This window comes from Amphiura filiformis, chromosome 11 (assembly GCF_039555335.1).
Source record: "Amphiura filiformis chromosome 11, Afil_fr2py, whole genome shotgun sequence".
Classification (NCBI taxonomy): Eukaryota; Metazoa; Echinodermata; class Ophiuroidea; order Amphilepidida; family Amphiuridae; genus Amphiura; species Amphiura filiformis.
Window position 1 is genome coordinate 3,273,483 of NC_092638.1, and position 21,580 is coordinate 3,295,062.

The 21,580-nt window shown below is 38.9% G+C and overlaps 1 protein-coding gene and 1 long non-coding RNA gene across 2 annotated transcripts in view; both read left to right on the forward strand.

Annotated features, from left to right (window-relative positions):
* Positions 1-21,580, forward strand: part of LOC140164231 (uncharacterized) — a 446,047-nt gene that overhangs the window by 103,249 nt on the left and 321,218 nt on the right. The gene's annotated exons all lie outside the window — the stretch shown is intronic.
* On the forward strand, positions 1,511-6,196 carry LOC140164228 (uncharacterized). The gene is made up of 4 exons (XR_011860507.1): positions 1,511-1,702; positions 3,465-3,587; positions 4,933-5,060; positions 6,142-6,196. It is a non-coding gene; the product is annotated as an uncharacterized lncRNA (long non-coding RNA).

Below are 21,580 nucleotides of genomic sequence, written 5' to 3' on the forward strand. Positions count from 1 at the left end.
GGCACTGAATTTTAGCGTTCTCACACATTTTCTTGGAGGCCCCCACTGATTGACCCCCTTTTTGACCATAATCGCCTTCGATAGACCCTAGTGTCATACTCTGGTAGGGACAGGTACGTTACTTTCATATTCGAGTGCCCCCCCTCCCCGGCGCACCCTCTATCAGACACCCTCCCTCCGCGTATTGATATGAAGCTTGTTTTGGACATTAGGGGTGGTGCAATAATTATGTGTACCCGGGGTGAATTCTCAAAATGGTCTGCCAAAATTGCTTGCCCCCCTTTGGCCGTGCTAAAAACCTTTGCCCCCTTTCGACGTGCCAAAAATATTTGCCCCCCCTTACACATGCAAGATTTTTGGGAACCCGAATTTAAAACCTTAAATTGTCTTAACATATAATGCGAAAGCAGCGAGCAGGAAATTTTGCATATTTGAACGTGTTCAGTAACGTTTTCCTACGCCTTTTTGGGCGTAACATAGAAACGGTGCCCAAAATATCTGTGCCAAAATTGCTTGCCCCCCCTTTCGACCTGCCAAAAATCGCTTGACCCCCCTTTCGACATGCCAAAAATGCTTGCCCCCCCTTTTGGCCTGCCAAAAATCTTTGCCACCCCCTATAATTCACCCCCGGGGGATACACATAATTATTGCACCACCCCTTATGCATCCGATAACAACTATTATAGTGTCAAAGTGGTCGCGAAATAGCTTCAATTCGGTCTTTATTTTGAATTTTTTTTTCAAATAGGGCCTACTCAGGGGTATTAAGAAGTATCCGTTTTTGCTTCTGCTTCGGACAGCTGTAGCCTACACTTACGTTTTAAACGATGATAACAACATTAGTGTCAAAATGGTGCTTCAATTGAGCCTTTATTTTGATTTTTTCAAATACTCAGCCCCCCCTCCTTGATACCCCCTGCGTATAAAGAAGTGTCCGTTTTGGCTTCTGTTTTGGACACCTGTACACTTTAAAGCAATGACAAAACAAAAATGGCCCCCGAAATGGCTTCAATTATAGGCCTAGGCCTTTATTTTGATCAAGTGTTCAATTCTGAGTGGACACCACTAGACTGAATCCTCCAGTCCTATCAACATCTACGCACGGTCATCGGGTTGTGCTGATGGTGAGGACTGAATCGTTCAGCAATCCAATATTGGTGCAGTGAAAAATGCTAAAATATGAATATTTAGTAGATTTTGATTACGTCATTGCTTTCAGCTACTATTGTGCCCCATTCTTCGTTCATGAAGCTACCATGGGAATATAAAGACAAACGGAGCCCTGATTAAAGCCCGACATTTGGCTGATTTGGGTAGCTTTTGTTCGCTACACATAAAGCGAGCTTGAAAACAAACAGCTGAGTACCGATGCAGGGAATAAACCTCTTTGCCAGCAAATTTGGTAGCTGATGTTTAAAAAAATTTCTGATGCGTCCGCCATTAGTAGTTTTTTCTTTAATGCCACGGCGACCCCCGAGTTCTCCACTCTTCCCCTTCTCGACTCTCATGGTGAAACTTTTGTGGTTTTGTAACATATTGAGTCCATTGCACACCGTCAGATCGCAATATTTAACTTGATTTTGAGAAGGAAAGTTCGTCGCCACAGACCCCGCTCAGACCACAGTGACATGGATGCACTGACTATGGCTATGCACAGCCTCGGCGTTCACGGTGCGGTGCAGTGGCACTGGTGGTAAACAATGTAAGTATAAAAGCTGAAGTTATTTCAATTATTTTCACGTGTAGTGTGCATGGTTTATAAGGCCATCTTTTACACCGTAAACAAGAGCAGTGTCGTGACTCATGACTGATTCACTCTTATATTGTAGGCTAGGCCAGGCCGGGATCAGGCCACGAAAAACATCAGTCATAAACAATTAACCTGTAATGCCTGTATCAATGACAATCGATTTGATATGGCATGCACGCAGTTGAGCGCCAGGCATTGCTGTCTAGATTTTAAAGCCGAGTGGTTGATGGTACGCGAATGATGGTACGCGAATGGTTGAATTTTCACAATACACTTATTGGGGTATATTCAAATAAGAGTTTCGGTTTTAAAATTCACGTTCAAATGCACGCGAAAGGCACTAATATTTGTACCTTTCTAAATCGTTTTAACACTTAATTCGCTGGCTGATTTTGTGAGATTCGCAGCGAGTAATATTTAGTGTCCATGCGCAGGGGCTATTTTAACGTGCCTCACTGTCACGTGCGTGACGAGATAAAATATTTGTGCAGTGACAATTAACCATCCGTGTAGATATGCTTTATAGTAGACAATGTCAATGGTAGAGCCTTTCTAATACGGTCACATTCAGGTAAAAATGTCAATTTCTTTATTTTTGAAACGCACTCTACTTCATCAACACTTTTATCTCATTGCACGAACGTGACGGTGAGGCACGTTAAAATAGCCCCTGCCATGGCGAGTGGAAAATCGCTCACTAGAAAAAAAAATTTTTTGGGGGGGCGTGTGGCAGCGATCGCTCACCAAAAAAAAGTCAAACGGCAAGGCCTGGGGTTCAATAATTATAGGTAATTATGAATGCGTATTACTTACTGCTCGAAAAATAATGCATATGCGCTGATGCTGATGCGTCTAATGCATGAGCCCCAAAGGGGAAGACAAAATTAGACGAATCGACATCAGCGCAAGTGCATTATTTTGCCTAATTTCTCGAGCAATAGGGCCTAAGTAATATGTGTTTATTAATCTATTTCATACAGTGGCGTAGGGCCTACCGTGGCCGCCCCAACCCCGGGGCTGAAGAAAATTAAATTTTGCTGCCCTTCCTCAACAGCCCGAAAAGGTTGACCCATTTTTTTCCGGTTGTTTGAAAAAGTGAAGAGCAAAAAAAAAAAAAAAAGATTTCAGGTGCTAGCACCCTAAAAGCAACACATTTTGATGTATAGCAACATTTTTCAAAAATTTGTATGCTTTATCAAATTTTTCTGCCCTTTTTATTTATTAATTCTTTTTTCCTTCCCCTTTGTTTTTGTTTTTGCCACCCCTGTTTTTGCAGCCCCTTCAATTTCGCTGCCCCATGATTTTACCCTGGGGGGCTGGCACCCCCAAAGCCCCCCAAAATAAGCGCATGTCATACACGACAAGAAAAAACACATAATTTTAACTTTTTATGTAACAAATTATCACTCAAAATGTTGGAAATTAGAACCAAATATAAACCCCCCGAAAAATGAATCAATCCTATGTGACACGAACACGCATGAAACACTGCCGTAGACTACGCAGAATGCACAATATACACAATCAATGCATGTTTCATACTTTTCTGATTGGCTGCTTTGATAGGAGTGTATGAATGCTTTACGCTAGTTGTGCGTTGTGTAATGCAGGACTGGCGCATGATTATGTGAATTTACGCGAGAAGTCTAGAGGCCCCTCTTGTAAAACTTTTCTCCATTTTAAGATATTATTTCTTTTTAATTTCCCCAACTAGGTGATACTGATGTCAACTTGATGTGAACTGTACAGTTGCAGCAACTGCTTTCAGGAGATGGTGGCTTTTAATGAGAATGTATAGTGATGAACTCAACAGTACTACTGGTGCAACAAAAAGCTGGTATGTACAATGAGTAACCAGGGACTGCCTTTTGAGGAGAGTGACATTCATGCATTTAAATTGGGATGCAGACAACCCGAGGCGGACAACATGATCTTTGAGGGCACCTTAAGTTTGTTCGGTTTTTTATAAGGTGGAACAAATAAGACTTGTAACAAGAAACAACATGGTATTGATTTAGGGATTCAATCATGTTTCACCGTTGTTCATCACCGATTAACAACGATGCGTCCGCGTCGTCTGCATGGTTTACTTCGCGAGGGCAGCTTTAGCTGCCCGCCAAGTAAACCACGCAGACGCTGCTGACGCGAAGTTGTTAATCGGTGATGAACAACGATGAAACTATGATTGAATCCTTTCAACAACGAAAAGAAGCTAAATATCGTATAATTCTATTAATTCACGATTATTTCACAAGGAATGTCAGTTAATCATTGCCACTCAGCCTTACAAAAACTTCGATGATTTCTCTGTTGATATCAGCAATAAAACTACAGAATAAAACGGCAATGTTTAGCCACTACCTGAAAAATACTGAATTCAACTTGTAAGCTTGCATCCGCATAAAGGTTCCAGGCATGACGAATTGTACGCGCTCTCGCGTAACGCTTAGTCTCGCTCGCGTTCGCGTATACGCTACAGTAAAAGTGTGGATTCATCATGGATTAACAACGGTTGGCTCCTGTACAAAGGGATAGGAAGAGTTGTTGAAATATATGTGTATGTAGAATGGCATGCACGCACTGCCATGCAGGTGGTCGCAAGCAATGCTTAAATCAAATGATATTTGTGCGAAATTGACAATCTCCAATGTTAAGGCGTAATATTTTTTTGTGAAAAATTTTTGTCATAAAATTTACAAAGGCGGAAAAAAGCGGAATTTGACATTTGTAAAGCGGAAAATTTTGGGCTTTTTTTTTATAGTTAGTCCTGACTCCCATCTCACACATGATGATGAGCTGATCATAGTTTAGCCTTAGGCATGAATGGGCAAAATGCCAAATTGCAATATGTGTGCTACGTACACTACGGATGCACCACCATTGATCTCCAACACAACTCGCATGCCATACAAGTCACACACAGATGCAATGATCAAATTTTTATCTAAAAGGTGCATGAGTAAATCCGCATGAGTTTACTTTTGTGTGCAAATAAATGGTAAAACAATTTCCATAAATATATTTTGAATTGGTACCATACTTAGGCCTCCCATATATGTAACTCTGGGGCTTGCAGCATGGAGCAGCCCAATTTCAGAAACCTGGAGGCACAGTGAAACATGCTTGTTCTTGTAAAACGTTTCTCCATTTTAATATTTTGTTTCTTGAATTTTCCCAACTAGGTGATACCAGTGATGTCAACTTGATGTGAACTGTACAGTTACGTTGCAGCAACTGTTTTCAGGAGGTGGTGGCTTTTAATCAGAATGTATAGTGATGAACTCAACAGTACTGGTACAACAAAAAGCTGGTATGTACATGTACTATGATTAACCAGGGACTGCCTTTTGAGGAGAGTGAGAGCATTGCTCTCTACTGCTCTCCTTAAGAAGTACTACCCCTGCCCAATTCTGTGCATATTTTTGCATTTTTCTCAAAAATTATAGTGCATTTGTGACAAGTAAGATATGTATATTATAGGGGCAAGGACTAAAACTACTGCACTGGAAATTTTATTTCAGCACAAACAACAGTTGTGGAGTTACAGTCAAAAATGAGGAAAACCAGTATTTGATCAATAAATCAATAACTACTTGCCTTGAGTTGCTGAATTTTCAGTGCAGTAGTTGTACTCCTTGCCCCTATAATATACATATCTTACTTGTATCAAATGTGCTATAATTTTTGAGAAAAATGCAAAATTAGGCACCAAATTGGCCAGGGGTGTAGTACCCCCTTAAATCTGATATAGGAGAGTGATGTTTGACATGTGAAACAGCTCTCCTTGAAGGCTCATGAAGAGCTATTTATTGCTCTCCTTCAAGTTCCAAAAGACAATCCATGAGTAACTGCTATATTGGTTGATGAAAGGATTAGGCCATAAGGCCTGGCTTAGTAACTCAGGCCCCAAGATAGTAACTTCAAGCCCCAAGATAGTATCTGACTTAGTAGCATGGGCCCTTATTTATAGTCAGGCCCAGGGTTATCACCACGCTGGACTGGGCTGTCTGGCACTCACTAAATTGGGTTTTTTTAAAGTTTTTTTTTTTTCATTTTTTTTTATTTTATATATTTCCGGAAGTGGATGATGATATTTCATCATAAAAGAGGAAGAAAAAATTTTTTTAGGGGGTGGTACCCTCAAAGCCTATTCCCGATCCCTAGCGTTCAACTAAAAAGATAGTGCGAGGCGAGAGCTTCGCTCGCCACGCTTTGCCTTCAATATTTTAACCAGTACTATTTGGGTCATGGTGACAACCCTGGTCAGGCCAGTGCTACTAATTCAGGCCCAAAGATATTTTTTCTTTCTATGTCACTTTTGGGGATCTGTAGGTTGTTCAATATTAAAATCTAAATATTTTAATTGATATTTTGGTTATTTTTCTTTACAGATGAAATATGAACTTCTTGGAAGGAACCACCTGCAGCAACAAGCTTAAGCAAGATACAGGTAAATGCTCCATAGCAATCACCTGTGCCATATAGAATGTCGGCACTAAAAATAAAAATCAAGCGAATTTAACTTCGAGGGGAAAACTATCGACAGAAAAAGACATTGTCAACATATGGCTGTTACCTCACGCCTACCTATCAATTAGGTTTAGTGGACTAGCTAGCTGGTAGCCACTAGCCATCACTGTTAATTTGGAACATGTTTTACCACACAGTGGAACTCATAATATATAATTATGATAATGTGGACTACAATTAAGTCAACAAATACTGGACACAGTGGTAACTAGGCGAGTTAAAAAAAGGCGAGTTAAAAAAAGGCGAGTTAAAGAAAAGGCAAGTTACCCCCCCCCCCAGAGATTAGGGTGTGGTTTTTTTCAATTACCCCCACAAAGTAAGCTAAAGATGAGTTACGACAAAGCCATCAAAGTCCCACCAGCGAGTTACGGCAAAGCCATCAAGTCCAAATGGCGATTTACGACAACACGATCAAATCGGCGAGCTACAGCAATGCTATCAAGTCCTGTAAGAGAGTTACAGGAATGCCGTAATGATGAATGGAAAATGGCTTTCACTATAGAAAAATTATCAAATTTGTGTACATCGTGGAACATACTCTTTGCGTGGCTGTGCGTAGTAAGCAGTTGTGCATGAGATAGCCTCGCTAATATGGACGCGTGAGAGTAGCATTGTATGCTTGGCGTGTAGTTAGCATGATTAGTTGCGGAGTAACAAGCGTAGTTGAATGTTCCACGATGTACACAAATTTAATATTTTTTCTATAGTTGAGGTTCATGATGATGAGAAAAAATCCATTTTACCCTAAATCAAATTGTAATCTTAACTTGCTGATAAGACTTGCCATAACTTGCTGATGGGACTTGCCGTAAATTTTAACTCATCGATGGGACTTGTCGTAACTCGTCTGCAAAAAAATCTTAACTCAATGGCGAGACTTCCCGTATTCTCAGCAGGGATCAATCTTTAACCTCTGCAGGGACCAGGTGATATTAAACTTATCTGACTCGCCATTTTCTCTCGCTCTTACTCGCCCATTTTTAACTTGCCAATAACTGTCCCCTTACCCTGTTAAGCTAGGTATGACTTTTGTACATGTATGTACCCATTTTACAGACTATGAATTATAGTAATAAATAAATAATAAATAACCTAGAAGAGAGGGATGTGGTGTAGGTTATACATGTACCTGTATGTACTAAACAGTGGACAATAATTAGATAATGTTAATTTTCAATTTTAGTGATCCTAGCATCCTCTTTTTATATCATTTTAGGTAGATATCTCCCAAAAAAGGTTATTCCTAAAATTGCAGTTGATTCCGATTTTGCATATGCGAGGTATGCATGATTATTTGTTGTAATTTTGTTCTGGTGTACCAGAACATAATTCAAATTTCATGATATTTCTGCTGAACAAATTAATCTGCAAGAAATTCTTTGTACATAAACATAATGTTGCCAGAGGTTTCCAGTGGTATAAAAATCTTTTTTTGAGAAAAGTGGGGGGGGTATGATGCTGTGGATCACAATCACAAAATGCCTTACTTCCAAAAGCAGCAATTTCAACTGCACTGACTACGGAGCCCCCAAAGTGACATGGAAGAAAAAAAACAGGCTTAGTAACTTGGGTCCAAGATAGTAACTCGGGTCCAAGAGTAACTCGGGTCCGAGATAGTAAATTGGGGCCCTGACTAGTAGTTTGGGGACCCCGAGCTACTATTTCGGGGCACGAGTTACTATCTTGGGCACGAGTTACTAAGTTGGGCCCCAAGTTACTAAGTTGGGCCCCAAGTTACTATCTTAGACCCCGAGTTACTAAGTCGGGCCTCGAATTACTATCTTGGACCCCGAGTTGCTATCTCAAGGCTATCTCAGACCCTGTTTTTTCTTCCAGGTCACTTCGAGGGCTCTGTATAAATCAGCACAGTCGAAACCTAGATTTCGCCTTGGTTTGCAAGAATCAAAATCCATCCTAGTCACTGCACTTACTGTATGATACAATGAGAGATTTTGATTCTCACACCCGAATCTTACAAGAATCATTACGAGAATCGATTCTGTGATGCTCGTTGAAATCTAGGCCCTGACAGTGATGAGTGATGTACAATTTCATGAAAAGGTGTTCAGAATTGGCTAGGCCTCTTTGGTCATAGTTTATTAGGGTTGCAGATTGGACAAAAGTTGGGGACGTGGCAACTTTCAAAAATAAGTAAACTGAGTAATCTGGATATCAGGTACTTCATGTTAAAAGCAGTTTTATTTCCTCCAATTTTTTATTGATTTTTTTTGCAACTTTTCTTAGTGTATTTTTCAATTAAAATAAATTGATGTTTGTTTAAATCATATTGACCATATCAAGTTGTTATCCTTTTTGTATCAGTCATGTGTTAGAAAAATAAAATGAAAAGAAATATAACATGTGCGGTATCTGTGTGTTTTCAGGACTAATCAATATTTGATGTATTCGGTGATACGTTTTCCAGTAAAAAAAGACAAACTTGTAAATGTTAGAATTTATAAAATGAAACACAATTTTTCATTAAAAGAATTAAAATGTGCATGCCTTCTGGTACATCTTACCCCGGACTTTTACCCTCAATTTTGTTACCCGGCCTCCGCTATTAAGGACTGGTTTTATTCCCTTTTAGAACCCAATATTTTTGATCCCCACATTTTACACCCCCACCAAAGAAGTCATGAACACTCCCTAAGAACATAAGGTCATGAAGACGTGTTTACATGAAAAACTCTGCCAAAAAAGAAAAACATTTTTAAATGTTGTCAAAATATTTGTTTTTTTTTAAAGTTCAAAGTTGAATTTATTTATTAAAACGTTGAATGCCCTTTATATAAACCCGACTTTTTGCGGTTGCTTTTGAGAAATCTTAATGAAGGCATAGGGCAAAATTCTGCAATCAGTTTTGTTGAAATATTTAGAGACTGATATGAAACAACATCCCTGGACCCTGGTTGAAAGTACTAGGACTACAGCGTGATTTTTTTTCTGGGTTTTTGGGGAATCAGTTAAATTGAAAGTCGAGAGAACGGCATTTTGTGATTGGTTTTCTTTTTAACCAAAAAGTAAAAAAATAATTTTGCAAAAAAGAAAGTCCCCAAATATCACAATTTGTGAGCGTAACAAGCCAAAATTCAAGTTTTTAACTTTTGGTCTAAATAAGAAGGTCCAAATCCGGGGTCCAAATTTTAGGAAGAAAGTCCACTTTTCACAACCCCCCCCCTTGGAAAAAATCTACTAATAATGGTAATAAGAAGAATATTAAGAATGAGAATGATAATAATTTGTGGCAATGAAAGTAAATTAAAAACAAAAATATTAAACTTAAAAACTTAAACTGTTGCTTTTCCAAAAATCCCGCAAAAATCAATTAATGCTGTCTATACACCGCTGGCTGTAGTTATGATTGTCCAGATTTCGACAATATGCAAGCTATGACGCAAGCTCATTACTTATTCATGACATAGTCTCCTCAACCCGGGCCTCAGCTGCAATGGTTTGAGCGGAACAAAACTGGCGGTGTTGGAGACTATGAGAAAAAGTTTCCTACTGCGCACGCTCGTGGAGCCAGAATTCTGGCTCCAGACGAAAAAAGTGCACCAAAATTTTTCATGTTACGAATTCAGGCCCTGAATAAGGCAACGTGAAGGATTGTGGGTAATATAAAGACGCCGCAATTCTGGGCCTGGAAGGATTCAGGCTAGGACACCACCCCCTCCTCATGACCATCAGACAACCCTATGCGGCGCGCGACCTATAAACCCAGACGCAGTACGTGTCAGGGTGCGTGACTCGCCACTAATCGCGCGCGTGCATTTGACGCGTTTTTGGTCATGACCTGAGCCGTAAGGTTATTGACCTCAACGGCCTAGCAACCGACCAATTTTTTTGTTATTTCCATAGTGATTGAATAGTTTTGCAAAAATGAGCAAAATGTACCCGATCAATGTACGAATAAATCAGAGCTGAAAGTGAAATCATCTCCGAGTCTATTCGCGAACAAGATTTAGCGACTTTCTTTTATTTAGGGAGCGATCGTTATTTATGGCAGGGGGAATGGGTAAATTTAGGGGGAACACGAAATTTTTTGTGGTCTTGAGGGGGGGAACCTGAAATTTTAGTTGAACCAAGAGGGGGATTGTTAAATTTTAAATGGAGAAAATTGGGAAAACAAGGGGAACGCGAAAATTTTGAGCGGACGCGAGGGGGGAACGCGAAATTTTTGTCGATATTTTGCCAAAACACCCATTCCCCCCTGCCGTAAATAACGATCGGTCCCTTATATAGATAGGAAGCAAAGAAGCGAAGAATAATTATAATGTCGTAAAAGAATATTTATTACACGCATTTTCGGGCCTCGCCCTTCGTCAGGTGACAAAAAAAGCGCTCGCGTTTTAATCATGTTTTAAATGTTTCTCTTGTGTAGGCCTCACAACACTATTTTTGTCACCTGACGAAGGGCGAGGCCCGAAAATTCGTGTAATAAATATTCTTTTACGACATTATAATTATTCTTCGCTTCTTTGCTTCCTTCATTAAATGTCGACGCAGTTAATTTTCTATATATGTATATACATAAAGTTGCGTTTCTTCTTTCATTAAAAAGAGTGCTCGATCCTGTGAAGGAGAGCGTGTACATAACATTAAAAGAAACAAATTTATTCCATTCGCTACTTGCACGGTTCCGCCATTATGCACTATGTGCGGGGAGAGCCTCGAACTGGCAGCATACATGAAAGGAAGAATTATGTAACCTTACACAGAACGTTATGACTAGTTCAATTCCCATTCATGTATGCTGCCAGTTCGAGGCTCTCCCGCACATAGTGCATAATGGCGGAACCGTGCAAGTAGCGAATGATCACTACGGTCCGTTCTGCCCGAAGGCTCCTCAGGTGAATGAGAGAAATGTAGAACAAACTTAAGAGTCATGCGTTTATCGCGTTCCTTTATAAACATGTTTAACGCGCTTGATTTTTATACGCTCGCTTGCGTTTTTCCTTAAACACGTTTAACGCTCTGGTCGCTTTCTTGCGTGTCGCTTACGGTGTCGCTTACAAAATTTATAGACCTTTTTCTCAGACGTCACCAATCAATCGATAGCAATAGCAATATTTTATTAACATTCACCAAACTAGACCCTCCCTCGGGTCCGTGGAGAACGACTGGTAATGTAGATTACATAGCATTAAAAATCAGCGCTCAATGGACTTTCGCGTTCACTTATAATACGAGTATATTTCTATATTGCTGCATGGTTGACTGTGGCGGGTGTAATTAGTGGCGTCGATTTGTGGATGAAGAGGAATGGGTTTTTGGCATTGAAGAAAATAAGGGGGGGTTGGCATTTTTTTTCATAGGGCATTACGTAATTATTTATTGTTACATTATCCAGAGATGGAACCGAACCGAGACTGGGGGCCAGTCTATCACCAAACAAACTGGTATAGTTAATATTTACAAATAGGCCTACAAATATTTACAATTGAAATTGTAATATTAAAGTTACAAGTACAAATATTTACAATTATAAAAGAAAAAAGAAATATAAATTAGCCTTAATAATAATAGACAATATTAGTGGCGCTCAAGTCCACGTTGCATTGAGCCTATTGAATGAAAATATGACAGGGGGTCGCGCTGCTCTAAGCCAAAATGGGGACTTTGTTCTTATCTATCCATGTTCGTTGGTGAATCAAAAGCTGATTTGACGAATTTGGTTATTGGAGTAATACTGTCAAAATCACTTGCACTCATTATGTGAAACAAAACAAAGATTAATTTTCAAATAGCATGGCGGTTTTTCCGTATCTTTTGTATTTAAAAAATTATTTTATGGAAGCTAATGTGAAACATGACAAAACAGAGGAGAAAATACGCAGTATTTGGTGTTTTCACAATCTGCTGTTGCCGAGTGGAAATTTATGAATGAACTGTGCGCCGTACGCGTTGTTAGCTCCGAATTTGCAACATCGCGGTAGTCGCGCTCGTCAAAGGTTTGCTGCATTTGAGTATAGGTGACGTCATCAGAAAAAGGTCTATATATTTTATTTTCTCCGTATTGCGCGCGGATTTAGAATTTAATGCAGTGGATTTGTTCCCAAATGTATTTACTAAGTGCAGTTTCTTTCCTTTTATGTTCAAGTTTGAAAGATGACTTGTGATTGTTCCAGCGGTTTTTGAAGTTGGTTTCCATAATAAATAGGTCAGTATTTCTTTTCCATCAAATGGTAGCTTTACTGTCAGATATGTCCCCTTTTGATTTGGAGTCGAACAACTGAGGTAAAGCAAAGAAAATTGGAATTTACAATCAGCGCCGATGTCGCCAATGCGTGTCACTCCGTCGGTAGTGCTACGGTACGATCCTTAGATGTGTGTATATGAGTATATGACCACCTGCACGCCATATACGTACTGTGTTATGAACATCCCGTACGTGTTCGACTAATATTTCCATCGTAATAATAAACCGTCTTTTTCAGACGATATATTCTAAATCTTGGATTTTGACAAAACTACAGCACCTAAAGTCTTTATTTTTACAAGGTATGTTAGTTTACTAAAGTACATTACAATCGTGTAAAGAACAGAATTTTGAAAATTATTGACGGCGTCCTCCTTAGCAAATGTTACAATATGGCTTTAAGAAAAAAAAGAATGAAAGAAAGAATCAATGATTTCTTGGGCAGAAAGTTTTAGATCTATACAGCATGACCTTTGGAAATATGACCACAATATATAAATATCCATTTACAATTTACAACAGTAGATGTTAGGGAAAATGCCCAACCTTTTTTGAGAAAGGAAATCCTTTGATATGTTGTATTTAAGTGAGAGTTACCAAAAAACAACCCGTCAATACCTTCATTCTATACTTAATGTATGATTTCTTTGGCTTCAACTTTTAAACATCCCCATATTTCGTTAAGGATTTCTTTGGCTTCAACGTTTCGACATTCAACAAGAGCTTTCAGAATGGCTTCCCGAGTAGCTTCTAGCCCATTCAGTTTCCTCCATACTCGGAGCACATTTATTCCCTGTAGCTCAGGATCGCCTGTTTTGGCCTCCTTCTTTGCTTTCAGGACAATATGGTGTTCAATGTCAAGCTCAATGTATAACTTCTCCATATCATCTGGACTGAGATGTCTCACTACAGTGATGAAATCGAGCTCAGTTATTCTAAACTTTTCCTCACTTGTTTCTTCATCTGTCTTTGATGTATCTACAAATAAATGACAAAGTGGATCATGACCGTGTTTTTAGATTTACTGTCCAAAGCAAAACACAGCATCGGGTAATAACTAAAGGCTCAGTAGGATCAATGCTAGTGGCACACATGTCAAGTGAACAACTTGACGTCAGATATCATACAAAGAGTATTCTTAATCAGTGGCGTTCCGTGGCCGCTCCTACCGGGGGGGTGCAATTTGCCGCCTTCCCCCTTCAAGAGGATAATAAGCGCTAGCAACCTAAAAACAAAAGTTTTAAAACATTTTGACAATTTTCCGCCATTTTTCTTTAATAACTCTTTTCACCGCCCTTCTTCTGCCGCCCATCCTTTTCACCGCCCCTGCTTTTACCCCGGGGGACTGAAGCCCCTCCCCCCATTTTTACACATAGTTATGATAAAAAGGTTATTATTAAGGGAAGGGGTATGAACGTTTGGACAGTATTTATTGTGGGACATTAGAGCACATCAGACATATCGAATGGCATTCTGAATACGAAGAATGTTCTTCTGATATCAAATAATTTTGATTTTTTGAAATTCGCAATGTAATACACATTTTATGGCAAATCATTAAAAATTGATATTTTTGATATTTAACAGTACTCGAAGTAAACTTTATAAATCTGATGACTTATACTTAAAGTGTATGTAGGTGGGATGAAAAGCCGACGATCAATTGAAAATTTTGACCTTTCGTATTGATATGGATATGGATTTTTTTCCCAAAACACCACAAAAAAATTAGGGCTTTTTGGGAAAAAAATCCATATATTCAATATGAAAGGTCAAAATTTTCAATTGATCGTCGGCTTTTTCTCCCAGCTACATTCCGATGTGAAACACGACGAACATTTGCAAGTTTCTTTCCACTACTGTTATATCGTGAAATTCCATACAGCGGAAGTCAGTTAATTTTTTATGTTAGGAAAATATTTCTGCCATGATCCCATGTTGACAATGGCTAAATATGCTGTTTTAATTCTGGAGAGGGAAACGACGATTTGTCCGCCATTTTTATTTTTCAGACGACTCAACAATTAGTAGACCTGCATACCAGTCATTTCTGTTATCCTAACTACAGTTCGCACATTGTAAAGTGAACTTCGACATGGTGCACAAAAATACCTGTTTTGATTCATTTATGCATGTTTTAGCCGGGACGTTTATGTTTGCGGCCACGAATCCATGCGCGTATGGGGGGGGAGCCCTCCTGGGTAAAAGCAGGGGCGGCAAAAAAGAAGGGGTGGGGGAAGAAGAAGGGGCGCGGCAAGAAGAATTGTTAAAGAAAAAAGGAAGGAAGAATTATGATAACTATGAAAATTTAGAAAAAAATGGAACAATACATCAAAGTTTGTGTTTTTAGGTCGCTAGCGCCTATAAACTTGTTTTTTGTTTTGCTCTTCAATTTTTCAAACCATCGAAAAAAATGGGTCAAACTTTTCCGACTGTGGATGACGGGGGCGGCAAAATTTACTTTTTCTTCAGCACTCCGGGGGAGAAGTGGTCACGGTACGTCACTGGAATCATACGGATGAGCACTTCCAGCTGTATAATATAAGTTCCTTGTTTTGTATACAGATTTAGGGTCAAAGGTCATTAATGGGTCACAATTTGCCAGCTCTGTTCGTGCTCTGTGAGCAAGAGATACAGAAGACAGTTGTGACAAAGTCAACGATCTGCTAAACAAGAAGAGAAACGATGATGATGATGATGATGATTTCCTATTCCGGTAGGTTTATACTTGTCTTTTTTTCGAACAGTCGGAGTGACCCTGTAATGGAGTCAGGGTGACTCTGTTAATGGGGTCTGGGTTACTCTAGGAGCAGAGTCCAGCCACTACGCGACTCTATGTCTAAAATGACTCTATATTGGGAGTCAAATGACTCCTGTGTAAAGAGTCATCAACAGTGACTCTTCAGCGGAGTCAAGAAATTTATGACTCTCCAAGGGAGTCAAATGACTCCCAATGTGGAGCCATTTTAGACATAGAGTCGCAGAGTGGCTAGACTCTACTTTTCGCACTGAAAGCCAAACTGGAGTCACCTAGACTCCAGTTTGGCTTTCAGTGCGGGCAAAATACCTTTGAAATAGTGTTTCAGCCACATATTAAATAGCACAGTGATGTCATTTGCACAGTATCCAATTATCTGTAGTCAATATTTATAATGTTGTACTAAAGATCTTGGAATACTACTCCCTAGATTCATAATGTACTTGTTCACATAACATCCTTCAACTCATTTACATAACTTTGAATACCAGGATCGCATTTTGATTTGTTGAACTTCTAATTAGCATACTTTTGGATACCTCCATATTTGGCGTTACCAAATTAATTATTAATTCCCGTACGTTGTTTATATCGTGACGTCATTAGAGCTTGTCACTTTTCCGATGTGAAACACGACGAACATTTGCAAGTTTCTTTCCACTACTGTTATATCGTGAAATCCCATACAGCGGAAGTCAGTTAATTTTTTATGTTAGGAAAATATTTCTGCCATGACCCCATGTTGACAATGGCTAAATATGCTGTTTTAATTCTGGAGAGGGAAACGGCGATTTGTCCGCCATTTTTATTTTTCAGACGACTTAACAATTAGTAGACCTGCATACCAGTCATTTCTGTTATCTTAAGTTCGCACATTGTAAAGTGAACTTCGACATGGTGCACAAAAATACCTTTTTTGATTCATTTATGCATGTTTTAGCCGGGACGTTTACGTTTGCGGCCACGAATCCATGCGCGTATTGGGGGAGCTCTCCTGGGTAAAAGCAGGGGCGGCAAAAAGAAGGGGTGGGGGAAGAAGAAGGGGCGCGGCAAGAAGAATTGTTAAAGAAAAAAGGGCGGAAGAATTATGATAACTGTGAAAATTTAGCAAAAAATGGAACAATACATCAAAGTTTGTGTTTTTAGGTCGCTAGCGCCTAAAACTTGTTTTTTGTTTTGCTCTTCAATTTTTCAAACCATCGAAAAAAAAATGGGTCAAACTTTTCCGACTGTGGATGAAGGGGGCGGCAAAATTAACTTTTTCTTCAGCCCTCCGGGGGAGAAGTGGCCACGGTACGTCACTGGAATCGGTATACGGATGAGCACTTTCAGCTGTATATATAAGTTCCTTGTTTTGTACACAGATTTAGGGTCAAAGGTCATTAATGGGTCACAATTTGCCAGCTCTGTTCGTGCTCTGTGAGCAAGAGATACAGAAGACAGTTGTGACAAAGTCAACGATCTGCTAAACAAGAAGAGAAATGATGATGATGATGATGATGATGATGATGATGATGATGATGATGATGATGATGATGATGATGATAACAACGATTCTTCACCTACCACTCCTGCATCGTACTGATGTACTTGTATTCAAATTTACAGCAGCTGTAGCCGAAGAATTCAAATCCGTAATATCAGCTGCTTTGTTAGTATTCATGGCACTGGTGCTGGATCCTGAATATGATGTTTCGGCTGCTGAGACTGCTGGCAATTGTCTGGTGTCTGGCGATGCATCTTCCATAATGTGTAAGATGTGCACCTTAATGCCATCTGGATCATTAGCTTTCCTCTGAACATTGAGGGTTGCTTTAATGCTATTAACCTTTTCATCTTTTGGTGTCAAAACAAATCGACAATATCCGTTTCCCGGTCCTTTATTGATACTCTTCGCGAGTATGTTCTACAATGAAAAAGGCAAGGAGGAAAAAGTAACGAAGTAAATTCACTCTTCACCTTTGTTTCAGATGGACATCTTATTGTGAAAGGACCTATATGTCAGTGTACAAGCAATACAAAAAAAAAAAATCCACATAGTGTTACGAGTCGGACTTGACTCAAGGCCAAAATCACCTTTTACCCAAATTCATACGAATGCACAACACAAATACACTGTTTGATTAAGGTTACACGAAGAAACGTATAAAAAACGTATAAAAGACGTATAAAGTTGTTCTCTAAAACCGCGTTTTCTCAGCAATCAAATATCGCAGTGAGTCAAATGTTGGTGCATGGATGTATCTTTACATTATTTTTGTGTGTTTATAAAAAATTTTAGAATCTGTTTGAAAATCCTTCGTTTAAATAATTTTTACGCACCATGTTCACAAGATCAAAAACACGTTCCATGCAGTTTTTTTCAAATGTTCGCTCCGTATAAAACCACGCCGAGTGATTGTTTTCTCCTTTTTTGTATTGTACTACAAATCGATTAAAGAAATAATGTTGCCATGGGGAAGAACCAAATACAGTACCGATCAAATTTAAAAAGCCCGTTTTTGGGGAACATTTTCGAGAATCTTGTCTGAGAAAAAACTGTTTTGTGAAATTATCGATATCTTGATAACGGGGCGTTAATTTAGACATCTGAATACCTACATTATTTCTCAACATTCTGCCAATTGCTATCCCATTTGATTTTCACTCCAAATTGAAGCTAGTATTGCAAAAAACGAGGTTTTTCCTCCATCAGTTCGTTCAAAATTTCAGCGCCGACATGAGTGTTTATTCTAAGAGCCATTGTGCGGACGCGATTGTAATCAAGTAATTACATCAAATTATAGTTACATATCCGCTTCGAGAATTAGAAATTGCGTAAGCTGATGTATGGTCCAGTGGATAGAGCGTTGGACTGGGAATCTGTTATGAACAATTTTTGTGGGTTCGAGTCCCCATGTGGCTGAATTTTCTTTCCTTTTTTATCTCTTTTCTCATTTTTACTTCCTTTCTTTCCTCTTTTCTTTCTCTTTTTCTTTTTTCTTTTTTTTTTTCATTTCTTTCTTCCTTTCTTTTTCTTTCTTACTTTCTTTTTCGTTCTTTTTCTTTCTCTCTCTCTCTTTCTTTCTCTTTTTCACTATTTCTTTATTCTTTCTTGCTCCTTTCTTTTTAGTTTTATTTGATTGATTCGCTGACTGCAGTGAATCGTGATTGATTGTTTTTCACTTTATATAATTCAGAAATTTGTAGGCCTGCTAAGTCTGTCTTTTTGAATATTCTTCCCAAATTCGATTTGCAAATAATTGCTTTTTGATATTGTTGTTGATGTTATTGTTGTACCCTATTACATTGTAATCAGGGGAATAGCAGCATTGATTTATTTCATCAAAGATATCAAGGCTATAAATTCAAAATCAACACATTTTCCAGGGCGTAGCTTGACGAAGTGCCCCAATCAATTTTAAAATTTATAAAATCCTTATGAAAATTGCCGAAAATGGCTTGTACCCCTCCCCCGGCATCCGACCAGTAGCGTAGCCAGCGGGGGGGCAGGGGGGCAGAGTGCCCCCCCTGACAAAAAAAATGAAAGAAAAAGTGCCCCTCTGACAAAAAATGAAAGAGAAAATCAGGAGGGCAAGGAGCCCCTTTTCTAGCAAAATTCAGGGCCAAAAGAGTGTAAAATAAAAAAATTTCCGCGCTACGCGCGCACATTGTAACGATAAAGCCCTTTTTAAGCCGGATAATGGGCGAAAATAGTGTAAAATACCATTTTTTTCGCGCTACGCGCGCACATCATCCCAATAAGGCCCTTTTCGGGAAGCTCGAAGACATACAGTCTCTATGTATTGTATGATGCAACTGCAATTTGTTTCGTCTGTGCCCCCAAAATATTATTTTGCCCCCCCCCCCGACCAAGAAAGCTGGCCACGCCCCTGCCGGTCGCCCCTCATGTAACCCCCCGCCCGCCCCCGACTCACGAGCTCCGGGCACGAGCTAAGCCAAGTTTCATGTCTTGACCGTGGATCAATATTGTATTGTAAGTAGGCCTACGTCCCAGTATAGCTGGCTGTTTCTGTTATGAACTTACGCCCCTCTGAAATCAAGCGCATGAAAAACTCTCGGCTAACCTTAAGCTAACAAAATCTAAGTCTTTAATTGAAAACAGAGTATGATTGGTACATTATAATAACAATATCGCATATACAATAAAATCACACAATGACAGGTTTACTCTATCAGTACTTAACCAGCTGTCTTCTTGTTGGTGATCCTAGAGTTCTTGTAATGTTCTGGACGACTGATGTAATATATCCTTATTCACTTGTCCTGCGAAAATCAGCGGAATCCAGTGTACACTTGCGTAACTTATAAATATCCTTGCGTATGAAATCCTCACACAAAAATGGCGTTGCTTTCTCCAAACCGTTATCTCCTTGCGCTGCTTTCTTCAAACTTAACTCCTTGCGCTGCTTTGGTGCTATTTCCACCTTTCACACAATATCTTCAGGAAGCAGGACTGCGATGCAGTTATCCCCACTTATATTGACAGTTGCGTTGAATCAAAACACCAGACTTCAGCAAGTCGACAGAAGAATATATATTCCTTTCTTGGAAGAAGTACGTTCTTTGACGTATTCTAGATCTTCTCCGACAACACTGGCAAATAGTAGTACTTTGACTACATAAAATATTTCTGGTTTGCAATTTCCATTCTTTGAAGGAATTGGACTGTAAGCATATTAGCTAGCTAGCCCAGATCAACACTATAAACTGTGTCAATAATTGTGTTTACATTTTCTTATATATCAAGCAGTGGGAAATACCCAAATATTAATAGCCAAATGTGATCTTGGAAATTCCCAAGCCTTAATTATAGCATCAACCTTTCACATGACATCATTTTCTGAGGGGAATCCCCTGACATCACTTCCTGAGGGGAATCCTGTGACATCATCAATCTACAATTTACAATCTCTAGGGGTATTCCCATGTGATCCAAAATTAGAAATGATTCAATTTGTTTTTGATCAAGTTGATGCAAGAAAGGGGAATCCCTAAAATGTCTCATAAAATAGATTTTAATTGTACAAAGAGATAAATCATCAAATTAAATTACTCAGGGCACATCATAATAGCCCCCGAATGAAAAGTATTTTATTATCTTTGTAATCACTCAAAAAGCATTTTGTGTGAATTGTACATCCGAACTAAGTGCTATTAAATTTTTATGGGCCTTTTTATTACATGTAAAGTCTATGGGGTTGACGATTAGAAATGGACGGCAATATTGAAAAACCCTCATTTTGGGCCATTTTAGACACTAAAATGACAATAAAAAGAATAGCACTTAGTTTGGATGTAAAATTCACACACAATGCTACCTGAGTGAGTACAAACATAATTAAATATATTTCATTCGGGGGCTATAGTAAAAACAAAAAATGTCCTATACCTTAATGGTTATGGAACAAAGGTATCTTATTCTACAAAAAAAGCCACCTTATCAATCCAATGTTCTTGAAGTACAGGTTGTAACAAAAAATGTATATAATTTAGAAAATAGAATTAGGCAAACATGTCACTTATTGATTGTATTGAATTTTACTTTGTCGTCAAGGTAATTAAAAACCTCGCGTCGAGGTTTTCCCAAAGTTTAAAAAATAACGGTTACTTAATGAAATAACGGTTAGTTCATGAAAAAGAAGAAGTGAAATTTTAGCAAAACGCGACGAGGTTTATTTGCCCGTAAGAGAGCTGTATTGTTCCGCTATTGTATCCGCTATTGTATCCACTATTGTATTCTATTCATAAAAGCTACTGCAAGAATCGCGGCAATCCCTGATATTGCTGGTGTTTACCGCCGGCGTTTCGCATTTATTAACATTCAAAATGATCCCATACTCTTACATTTATAGTCTTATTCTCGCTTTTTATATAATATTCAGAAATTGCAATTCGGAAAACTACTAACTTTTAAAGTGAAAATATATATTCCATCGAAAATATTTCATACTTAATTGTATAGATAGAAATCTATTATACCCAATTAACCCAGAAGTGTCCATTGCGCCCAAATATCCCCGCACATATCTCATACACGATTATTAATTCATTTTGGGCTTTCAAGATTCAGAAGTCGTCAAAAATGGCAACATCATCAGCATGATCAAACCGTCTATGACCTGCTCCTTTACAAATTATCCTCACTTGACCAAACACGCATAATACATGATCGAAACACCCAACAGAGTTTTGCGTGGCATGTCTTAACGATGCAAAAGAGGCCATTATCTTACCCACTGACAATAGCTAATTTGCATGGCAGAATTCGATAGTGCTGACACTCTTCAGTCGCAAACCAACAAAATTCGTGCTATTTTGGCGTTCTTGGAAAAGAAAT